Source organism: Cydia fagiglandana, chromosome 21, assembly GCF_963556715.1.
Source record: "Cydia fagiglandana chromosome 21, ilCydFagi1.1, whole genome shotgun sequence".
Lineage (NCBI taxonomy): Eukaryota > Metazoa > Arthropoda > Insecta > Lepidoptera > Tortricidae > Cydia > Cydia fagiglandana.
In genome coordinates this window covers 10,443,932-10,456,272 of record NC_085952.1, presented here as the reverse complement: position 1 = coordinate 10,456,272, position 12,341 = coordinate 10,443,932, and positions in this window count along the sequence as shown.

The following is a 12,341-nucleotide window of genomic DNA, read 5'->3' as shown; positions in this document are numbered from 1 at the left end:
GGCAGCTTCCTCGCACAAAGAATAAGTATTGCGATACAGCGGGGAAATGCTGCCAGCATCTACGGCACCATTCCGCAGTATAGTTTGTAATTATTTATTTTTAGATTAGTTTTATTTATTTTTAGATTTAGTTTTTAAGTTTTATAGGTTAGTTATTTAATTATGTTTTAATTATATATTTGATTGTAGGTATTAAGTTTGTATGCACTAATAAAAATTTGTCTGTGAAAACTTGTCAAAAAACAGTTTAAGGCACAGAATGTACAGTCAACGGTAAAAATATGGGTGTACAAATCATTTCAAAAATATGTTCCATAGTTCTTATGTCAGTGAATTAATTCCTTGTAATTTTTTGGCGCCCAACAAGGGACTTCGATTGCATTACATTAAGTCATAAAACTGTCGTTATTTTACATATACGATTATCGTAATATGTACTACTAGAAAAAAATCGAATACTAAGTGCCAAGCGAATTATTGTTAAGTCATCGAACGTACATAGATCATCAATTAACATAACTATGTTACTAAAACTTTAATAAATGACACCATAAATACTGAATGAACCATATCCGAATGTCGAAGAACATGATCCTAATATCAGTTTCGATTAGGGATGTGCAGTCAGCAGTGCACCGGCCACCCAGGTAGAGGTAGCGATCAACTCAATGATGCGAAAATAAACGGGACACTCGTACTGGGGTTACCAGCCGACGGGGCATATCCGCAAATTGCGGAGATCTTTCTCTATTACTCCAATGAAAGCGTAATTAGTGTGACAGAGAAAGATGCCCGCAATTTGCTAACTTTTCGCGGTTATAGCCCAGGAATTTTGACATTGTTAGGCAAACTTTGGAAAAAGCATTGTTAAGATTTAGATCATACCTCATGAATGAAATAAAAGTGTGAAAAAATGATTCTTTAAATAACCACTAGATTAGCGTCTTCGATGTCTCAGGGTGGAGTAGGTGGAAGTCATGTCATTTTGAATATAGGGTAATTGCGTCAGTTTTCCGTCCGGTGTCAGTTTCCGTCCACTTGACGGATTGGTAAATAACACATTTGATTTATAATTTGCTACTTGCGAAATATATTTTTTATGTGGATAGATAAATTGTTTAGATATTAAGGATGCAATAAGTCCAAATTTGTGCAGCAATGAAGGTTTATACTCAAATTTCGTCAAGTGGACGGAAACTGACACCGGACGAAAACTAGCACAATGACCTAGTATATTTTTTATTTTAACAAGATATTTCATGAAATCTTCAAAAATAAATTATAAGCATAACATTTATACTTATTAATACTTCATAATATTTTATTTTAAAACTTATTTTTTAATTGTTTTGTTTTGTAGCTGGCAACTTTACTGTCAGTCTAATCATAATTTCAGCCGAACTAATAGTGATCTCCGGCTACGAATATTCGTTACGGATCTTGAGGTCAACTTTAATTGGTTTTACGGAAACAATGCGCTTTTGAAATAATTGCAACGACAGCCTAGATGAGTATTTGGTACTGCTATGATTTTTCAAATGGACTTTGATAGGGTATTTGACTGGATTTAAAATAAATAATTTTACACCATGCAAGAAATGAAGCACCAGAAGATTAGTAGAGAAACGTAGACAGCAGTTATTTTGAGACACAATTTATACTTTAAAACCCGTATAAAACTATAAAGAGTAGGTAATTTGATCGTGACGTCACATGCTAGTGTTTGTTTTTAATTCCATAGTAGTAGCAAAATCGTTTTGATAGTTTGACAAAAAGAGACTGAATTGACTAGTATTCAAATACCTAATTGTGTAAATGTGTATAAAATAATAGTTATGTCTATAGTTGGTCAAGCAGATCTTGTCAGTAGAAAAAGGCGGCAAATTTGAAAAATGTAGGCGCGAAGGGATATCGTCTCATAGAAAATTTGAATTTCGCGCCCTTTTCTACTGACAAGGTTTGCTTGACCATCTATAGTAACCGTTAAACTGCCCCCCTCCTCCTCCCGCTACTTCGTAAGAATCGTAAGTATATTTACTTTTTTCTTTTGTCTAGAAAGGTAAGTACTAAACTTTAACTTTAATAATAGTGCAAGGGCTTAGTGTAAGAGCTTAACAGACTGTTTCCGTCGGGTGCGAGTCATCTTTTAGTACCTACCTGAAGAAACTTGATGTCTTGTCTTGTATCACCTGTTTTCATACCTTTCTCCATTCTCACCCAAATTAGCAACAAGAAGCCAATGAACAACGGACGCGCAAAAACTTCGACAACGCGTGTTTCGGCGCGAACATTCGCGGAAAGAATCGCCGTGTGAACACCGGCTGATCGTATCCCACAAGTCCCACAACATACAACTACCGTCATCTTTATGTCTATTAAAACAAGGTTGATTTTAGACCAATTCACACGCAAATTGAATTCCAATAAGATGAACAATTTTTACAAACTTTTTTGCACGTGTGAAACTACTCATAGGCTTATAAATAAGGTTGGTTTTTGAATGTTTTGGTGTTGTTTACTGTTTGTAAGACGAGTGGACAGTGGGTAGTCGGTTCAGTGGACAGTGGTGCCGTGACGTAGGTGGTCCACCACACATGCTGAGGATGCAGTTAATCGAATATGTGAGGAACGTTAGGCTCAGAATCAGGAGGCTGCATGGTAAATGACCTAGCATAATTTGATCCTAGCTATCTTAGGTTTATTAAAAACTTAATATAACCTCATTTCAATTCTCTAGCTAGAGTCTAGACTACTGTGAACTTCTTTCGACTGACAAACTGAAATTTAAAATAAGTAATAAGTATATTAACGCGCTTGCGCCTAATTATCTAGGTTGACTTATACAGGGTGAAACTTTAATCATCTGCGTAGTGACTTTATTTTAACGAAAAAAAATTGTCTGTTTCACACATTCCGGCTGATGTGATGCCGCTGATTTTTATTGGACAGCCAAATTTATTTTCGAGATTTCTGCATTGGTCCCATGTTAAGTTGTTCAGTATGACCTATATATACTTAATGTCACTTCGGAGATTGCTGTTGATTAAAATTTCTGTATTTTAAAGCTTTACAATGCAAATGCATATCCTCTGAAAGTGTTTTTATTGACCCACAACACAAGCACAACTTACCATTCGTATGCGCCGTAAGAAGCTCCCATCCTGGAATTGTGACTGGTCGTTGGCTTGTAGGGAACGTGGGCCATTGTTACTGAAATAATTTTTAAGAAAAAAAAACCGACTTCCATGGGGGCCGATGAAAGATTACTGTAGATGGTACACTATGTAGAAAAGGAGGTAAAACCACCCACTTTTCTACTAGCATTTCGCTTCTGTATAATGGCTCCTCTACAGGATGGGCCAACGCCGGCCACTCCAAGGGACGCAGCCATGCGGTAGAATGAGATAGCAATATCACTTGCTCCCTCTAACGCATAAATGCGTCCCTTGGAGTGGCCGGCGTTGGCCCATCGTGAAGAGGAGCCATGAGGGTCGTAGTTCTAGCCTAACCTAACCCACTCCTCAGATAGCAGTTCGGTTCTGTGCGGATCGCAGTTCGAACCTAATCAAACCCACTTTTCAAGTAGCATTTCGTTTCTGTAAGGCTCGCAGTTCTAACCTAACCTAATCCTTGTTCGGTTCTGTGAGGATTGCAGTTCAAACCTAACCTAACCCACTTAATGGCGCATGCCGTGCGGTGTACGGGGGTTTAAGCGGGAGGGGCTAGTAAGATTGGCATCATCGTACTTTATACCTACATTAATTTTATGGTAGGTAATCATAGTTGTTTATTTAGTTAAGGTATCATAGTGGTTTTCTGGATCAAGGTCCGGGTCCGAGTCCGGGTCCGGGTCCGAGTCCGGGTCCGAGTCCGGGTCCGTGTCCGGGTCCGAGACCGGGTCCGAGTCCGGGTCCGAGTCCGGTTCCGAGTCCGAGTCCGAATCCGGGTCCGAGTCCAGGTCCGGGTCCAAACCGGATCCGGGTCCGAACCGGATCCGGGTATGAGTCCAAGTCCGGGTCCCAGTCCAAGTCAAAATCGAAATTCGTAATCACCAAACGTGTACCATGCGTCATTGAAGAGTTCTGTTCTGGTCATCATCAGCAGTTCCACTTCATCAAATGCGACAGTTTTTAATGTAAATGCTTGATTTGATGATGAAAATACAAAAAAATCTATACGTATGCCTTTAATATTTGAGGAGTTCCCTCGATTCCTTATGGATCCCATCATCAGAACTCGAGCTTGACAAAAATGTGGCTTAAAAACTTAACTTGCTTAACGAACATAACGAAAAGGAAAAATCGCCAAACGTGAACTATGCGTCGTTTAAGAGTTCTGTTCTGATCATCATCAGCAGTTCCACTTCATCAAATGCAACAGTTTTTAATGAAAATGCTTGATTTTCTAATGTAAATACAAAAATCTCTATACGCATGCCTTTATGATTTGAGGAGTTCCCTTGATTCCTCATGGATCCCATCATCAGAACTCGAGCTTGACAAAAATGTGGCTTAAAAACTTAACTTGCTTAACAAACATAACGACGAGGACAAATCGCCAACCGTGAACTATGCGTCGTTGAAGAGTTCTGTTCTGATCATCATCAGCAGTTCCACTTCATCAAATGCAACAGTTTTTAATGAAAATGCTTGATTTTCTGATGTAAATACAAAAATCTCTATACGCATGCCTTTAAGATTTGAGGAGTTCCCTTGATTCCTCATGGATCCCATCATCAGAACTCGAGCTTGACAAAAATGTGGCTTAAAAACTTAACTTGCTTAACAAACATAACGAAGAGGACAAATCGCCAACCGTGAACTATGTGTCGTTAAAGAGTTCCGTTCTGATCATCATCAGCAGTTTCACTCCATAAAATGTCACTTTTTTGGGTGTATATGCTTGATTTGTTGATAAAAACCCAAAAATCACTATATGTATGCCTTTAAGATTTGAGGAGTTCCCTCGATTCCTCATGGATCCCATCATCAGAACTGGGTTTTGACAAAAACGGGACCAATCTGTATGCATATACATTCAATCAAAAAAAGAATTATCAAAATCGATCTAGTAATGACGGAGATATGGAGTAACAAACATAAAAAAAAAAAATAAAAAAAATAAAAAAAAAAACATACAACCGAATTGAAAACCTCCTTCTTTGAGATTTGGAAGTCGGTTAAAAAACATACAACCGAATTGATAACCTCCTTCTTTGAGATTTGGAAGTCGGTTAAAAATACATAAAATATACTGTTATTTCTACATTTTTTGGTTTAAGTACCTATGTTATTTTTCCACTTTTAGTCACTGCAAAGTTTATTGTGGATACTCAACTTAGTCTGACTCTATGATGGTTGGATTAAAGCATCTTCAATTCTCGAATCTTCCATGCAGTCGGAATAACACCGCAGAGGGACAAAAGTTTTCCTGAATGGCAGGGGATTGCATTGATTGCTTTCGGTCGACCAATCACGGCGCGGCGCGGGGAAGGTAGGGGATGAGGATAACGCCAGCCCCTTTTTATAATCTTCAGTAATTAACTATTTTAATACTTATATTGATTTAATTAAACGGATGAAGATAAAAGTACAAAATGTTTTTCAGTACCATGAGTATTACGCGGCCTTTAAACGCTAACGACTTCGACTCAACTCCAACGCAGTTTATCTCGTTTGTAGCAATTTCACTACGAGGGAGATGCATTCTTGTGAGTTAGTTTTAGTTTACGTATTCGCTAGCAAATATGTCAGAGTCAAACTCGTGGTAAGGATACTGATCCGGACTAAAGACTTTTTAGGACAGATTAATGCCAGATTCACTTGGTGGCTTGTTATCCCATTGTATAGCTGTGACACTGTATATTGTAACACGAATACTTAGGCATTGTAGCCAAACATGAGTAAAATACCTAATTGAAAGTATTGAAACATCGGAACCCATCAACCAGGCGACTAATCCGAGCCGACACGATCGATCCGTCCGGCACTCGTCCGGAAACGGAAGTGTCGGGTGTCGCAACCGGACACGTGACGTCGCCCGATTAAACACCCTCATTTGAATTTAATTAGGAAAAAAATGTAGGTACCTAAATCGTGAAATGTAATATTTGATAAACGATAATCATAATCCCAGAAAGGATCTTTTACCTTGAGCTCTTCTTTCAAAAGTAATTCAGGAGAAATTACTAAGACGTCTTCAGCCTCGTCTCGCCATCATTAGCAACAACCTTAATTAATACGAAAAGGATTTAATACATATACATGCAAACTTAAGTAAAATCAGGGGTGCGAAACTCCTGACTTCGGTCAAACTCGGCTCCGCTCGGTTCAGCATTGCTCCGAGCAATTATTAGGGTTGGCACCACTTGACTTCCTTTTGCGTGCACGACCGCAGATAAAATAATCAATTGATTTTTGACAACCCTAAATAGCCGAAAGGGATAGTGCCATATATATTAGAAAGAGACAGCATGATTCGACCCGAACCGCTGTCAAACTTCGTTTTTGTAGGAAGTTTCTTTTCTGTACGATAGTACTAATAATTATTCTGTGGTAAAATAGGTAAGTGACTTAAGGCCCCGTTCGCACGGCAGCTTTTTCAGCGCACGTTAAAAAAGCGTTTGAATGACACAAATGGATAACCATGTATGTATTCGCACGACAGCGGTGGCGTTTTTTATCAAGCGTTGTTGGATTTCTACTTGAAAAAGCTGTCGTGCGAATGGGGGCTTAAGAGTGACGCTAGTTTTTGTAAGTACTTATAGGTACTTAAACATAAATAATATTTAAATATTAACTTTCAAAATTGTGAAAATCCAAAACTTATTATTTTATTCATATCCTAGATAAAAATCAGCAAAACTTACCAATCTAACTGACAGAAGATTTTAAAAAACAATTCTATCAATTATTAAAACAATTTCACTATAAACTACCCTCGTTACGCACTATTGTATGTAAATCCTATAGCAAACAACGCAGCCAACCGCATATTATTGTATCTCACCACCTGTATTTGCCCCGAGGCTAAACGCAAGTGCTTTATTCAAATGTTTGAAGTGCAGGTACTGTACAATTGAACCCTCTTTTTAATGCCGAGCGGGGATAATGGATTGGATTAAATGGTGTTTGGGCAATTATTAATAAAACAAGTGGCAGATTGGCGTAAAAACACGGCACGTAGGTATTTGGCACACAGGGTTTTCTAATGTTATAAAATTTATAAAAATTAAACATGGCGTCACAACTTCTCCTTTTGTCATAAGGTACTTGCACCTAATAAGGCCCAGTTTTAAAGCTTGCTCAATTTCAAAATTTCATACTTTTATGAGTTTAAATTTCTCGCCCATGTTTGGTTACCATAGACAAAATTGCAAGTTCATATCAAAAATGAAAAAAAATAAAAATAAAATTAAAAGTGGGCCTTATTAGGCGCAAGTACCTTATATAAATTATTTCACATTGAGCACGAAATAAAACACCATATAATTATTAGAAAAACATAGATAGCAGTTATTTTTAATCACAATTTCTATTTAATAAATCGGATTGAAATAAAAAAGTAGGTGAGTTGACCGTGACGTTACTATACTTGGTCAAGCAGATCTTGTCAGTAGAAAAAGGCGGCAAATTTGAAAAATGTAGGCGCGAAGGGATATTGTCTCATAGAAAATTTGAATTTCGCGCCTTTTTTTACTGACAAGATTTGCTTGACCATCTATATATACACGTTTTCATATAAATTCCTAGCAAATCGTTTTGACAGTTCTAAAAAAGAAGCTGATTTGACTAGTAGGAAAGTAGCCAATTCTCTGAATGTGCGATGTGCCACTTGTATAAAATATACATGAATATATCTACCAAATTAGCAAGAACCTTATATGTACGGAGTGTATAGTATAGCTACCCAAAATTTTTGTTCTCCATTATTTTTTGTTCCATTCGCGTTTTTCCCCACTTTTTTATTTTCCTATGCAGTTGTGTCACTATTAGGCTACTTTCTCGGACGTATAGTATGAATTTCTATACGTTTTTGTTGCTACGCTTATTTTATTCCATGCATTTTGGCTCTTAGTCCGTATTATCTCCATACCTATCATGTACCTGTAGAATTTATTACCATTATTTAATCAAACACTAATATTTTAGATGCTGCAGTTAATATTTTGCCCAATCTTACCTACCGAACCGTTAAAATCTTATCATGCCGCGATCAGAAAGGGATTAGAAATAACAGATTTCCATACACTTACGTCTAATTTTTTTTTTTTTTTTGTTATCTGATTTTCTTCTTATTAGTTTTAAGTTAGTGATAAGTTAGGTCCCCACCGAAAATCAGCGCTGCGGCTTACGGTCGTAGCATTACGCTGAGTGGGGGTCCTATTTAACGTCTATGTCTCTATATTAATTTGTAATTTAAGTTGTTGGTTTGACGTAAATAAATGTATTTTCTTTCTTTCTTTCTTTCTAAATCAATATGGATTGACAGCTATCTCAATCCCTTTTTAATTGCGATTCAGTAATACAGTACTATACATACCTACTTAATAAACAAATAAACCTCTTTGAAATATGATTACCTTTTATTGCTATGAAGAAAGTATTTATAAAATGTCACTGAGACAAAGAACTGAAAGATATACAGTATACAACCTCACATACAGTCAGCATCATAATATATTCGATAACAATCCAAGTGGCCAACATCCTTACCTACCGTCATACAACTAAAAACAAAGATCTGTTCCGATATATTTAGCTACTTTGGTTGCCACTAATTCTTTGACGCTTACTGTACTTCCTACCTAGGTACCTGAAGAGTGAAGACCTATGTTACGCTACGTCTTACGTAGGCGAACAACGCGCGAACGCGGCGCGGCGCGGCGCGGCGAAATCAATCCTTTGATGCCCATAGAAGTGTCCTACGTAAGCGATCTCGTTGCGAACGCGGTGCGGCGCGATTTGCACGCGAATGTCAGGCGGCGCGGCGCGGCGCGGCGCGGCGGCGGCCGCTTTCGCCGCGCCGCGCCGCGCCGCGTTCGCGCGTTGTTCGCCTACGTAAGACGTAGCGTAAGTGCATAACTGATACTATGAATTGGTAATTTTTTGACATTAAGTTTTTGGTTCATACGCCATTTCACTTTCAGTCATTTGGTGTGACAGAATAACAGTATATGATAACATAAAAAAAATAAAAAAAAACATAGCCACAACCGAATACAGAACCTCCTCCTTCTATGAAATTGAAGTCGGTTAAAAATAATAGTGAGATTTGGTTCTACAGGTACATGACAGGTATGGAGATAATACGGACTAGGAGACAAAATGCATGGAATAAAATAGGCGTAGCAACAAAAACGTATAGAAATTCATGCGTCCGAGAAAGTAGCCTACTAGTGACACAACTGCATAGGAAAATAAAAAAGTGGGGAAAACGCGAATGGAACAAAAAATAATGGGGAACAAAAATTTTGGGTAGCTATACTATACACTCTATGTACGTATTTCACATCACTTTAAATTACTTTCCCACAAACAACTCCCCACATTGTCTACAATCAAGAAATCTAATTAGGATAGTCCATTTGCAAAACCAACATCAAAGATTCCCCAACAATAATATAAAACATTTATTTAACTTATCAATCGCCGTAAACTGATACGGCTCAATCGGAAACGCAAATAAAAGATTTCTGTAATTTAATATCTTCCTGCGGTCCATAGACCATAGACAACTATCTGTTTCATTTGTATTCGATGCGAACGGCGCGTGCCGGCCGCGTGTTTTGACAGATTGCCGCTTGCCGCCTTTTTTTTCGCGGGCTTTTAGCGTAATCTGTGAAATTATAGTAATTTGAAAATGTAATGAATTTTGGATTAATGTTGGAAAATTATGGAGGTTAGGCACACCTAACGCGTGTGAACGTGTGAACTTTTATATGGGATAGCTTTAGAAATATAACACATCGATAGTTATAGTTTAGTCCAGGCGGCTTAGCACGGTAGCCTTTTTATCGCTTGTCACCATGCCTGTCACGTTATAACAAGTATGTAAGTGCGAAAGGGACGCGGATAGTGATAGTCGATAGTTTGTTTTAAGCGCCGGAAGCTCCGGTCCGAACACGGCCCGGTCTAACGTGAGTCATCCTTTACGCTGCTGCTGCTAAACAGTAGCAGAATCATCATCATGTGGTGGCCTTTTGGTGATCCAATGTTGGATGTAGGCCTCTTTCCTCTTCTTCCATTCCTGTCGATCTTGTTGCAGTAGTAGAATATTGTATCAAGTAACTATGAAATTCAAGTCAAAACATTGTATTCTGGGAGAAAACGTGAAAATCCACAATTTGTGCACACTGACGCCATCTTCTGGCTGATAATCGGCATCCCCTTCCTAGACATCCACCCAGGTGGTACCCTACCGGGTGGTAGATAGCGGCAAAGGGAACATTTTTTGTAAATAAAATTAAAACTCCATAGTTATGTTAAGAGCTTATTTGCATTCTATGTAAGTATTTATAATTACTTATATCGTGATCGTTGTCTAAGTACCCACAACACAAGCCTTATTGAAATGACTGTGTCAAATCAGTCAAATTGAAGTTAATTTTTGTAATATGTTTTTATAATCCTTCCTTTATATTATTATTTTCAATAGTATTTTGGTACTTCTCAATACTTAGGTAAATAAAAAAAGCAAAAACGTGCACTTTTTATACCTACGTATTTACTACGTTTAGGTACCGAACTAAAAGCCACAATGCGAGCTTTGAAAGCTCAAAGCTCGGTTTTTAATTTGCCGCCGAAGCCGTACAGGAAGCCAGTCAAGAACGCATCGATTCTAACGTAATAGGGCTGCCAACTTACCTTCGCAATAGTTATTTGTTTTACAAGGGGGCAAAGTTGTTGTTTAACCGCTCGTGCTAATATTGATACCCGAGCAAGCGAAAGATTCCAAAATTGAACCACGAGCGTAGCGAGTGGTTCGAAAAATGGAATCTTGAGCATTGCGAGGGTTTCAAAGCACGAGGGTTAAACAAAATTTGCCCCCGAGTGAAACACAAAATTTTTCACCACACCAACCCGAAGCAAATATTAAATGTAAAATATCAAACAAAATCAAACCAAATCACATCCAAATGAATGTTATTAAATATTTATTATCCAAAATCATAATTTAAAGGTCAATTTTACCAGCAAACATAAGAAAACAACTCAAAATTTGCATTTGATTACTTTGCCTCACATGTGAATAAAATGCAACTTTGCTATCAGTTTTTGAAGTGCAAAGTAAGCCTTTCCGAGCTGGTGTGGTGAAAAAATAATTAAGAGCCCATCAAGGTTCATCGAATGTGTCGTTTATACATTTACACCTCGCGCCAAATATCAGTCAGCTCCTATGCTGCCCCCTATAGTTCATGCACGGGGCCTAATAGGTATTATATTTAAGAGCCCATCAACGTGCACACTAGCGCTACTGCGAAATAATCATGATTATTTAAATTAAACGAAAGATATTTAAAAAAGGGGGCCGCTACGTACTGTACTTTGTATATAATTAGGTACCTTTTGAATAGGTACATCAGACTAGTTTTTATGTCGCTGGATTCGTCGATCTATGAACTCGAAACAAAACGGCCGTTTTAATTTTGGGCGCTTAGATTGACGAATCCAGCAACATAAAAATTAGTTTGATGTATTCAAAAGATACTTAAATACAAAATACAGTACGTAGCGGCCGCCTGTTTTGAATATCTTTCGTTAAATTTAAACAATCAAGATTATTTAGCAGTAGTGCTAGTGTGCACGTTGATGAGAGGCCCTGTGCATGAACTTTAGGGGGCACCGGGGCAGCATATTAGGAGCTGTCAGATTTTTGGCGCGAGATGTAAATGAATAAACGACACATTCGATGAACGCTTCCGATGTAGCCTACAAGAATGACAGGACCTAATTTGCACAAGGAAAAGTACCGACGAGAACGGTAGATGGTAGCACTTGCTTTGGCAATGTACAGTCAACGGTAAAAATATGGGTGTAGACAACTTACTCAAAATATGTCCCATAGTTCTTAATTCACTGACATAAGAGTTATGGGACATATTTTTGAAATGATTTTTACCGTTGACTGTACATGTGCACATATGTTTCCAATTCAAGCCACAAGATGGCAGACCCTCCAACGCGCACGGTCCCTATACCTAATAAGATAATAGATAACTCTTAGTAAACAGTAACACTGTCAAGTCAACCCTGTAAGAAAAAGTCAACTTGCCAACCCTAAACATTATATTTCGAAGTTCGACGCTTTACGAAGCAAAACTTTTTGATGTTTTTTTTCTG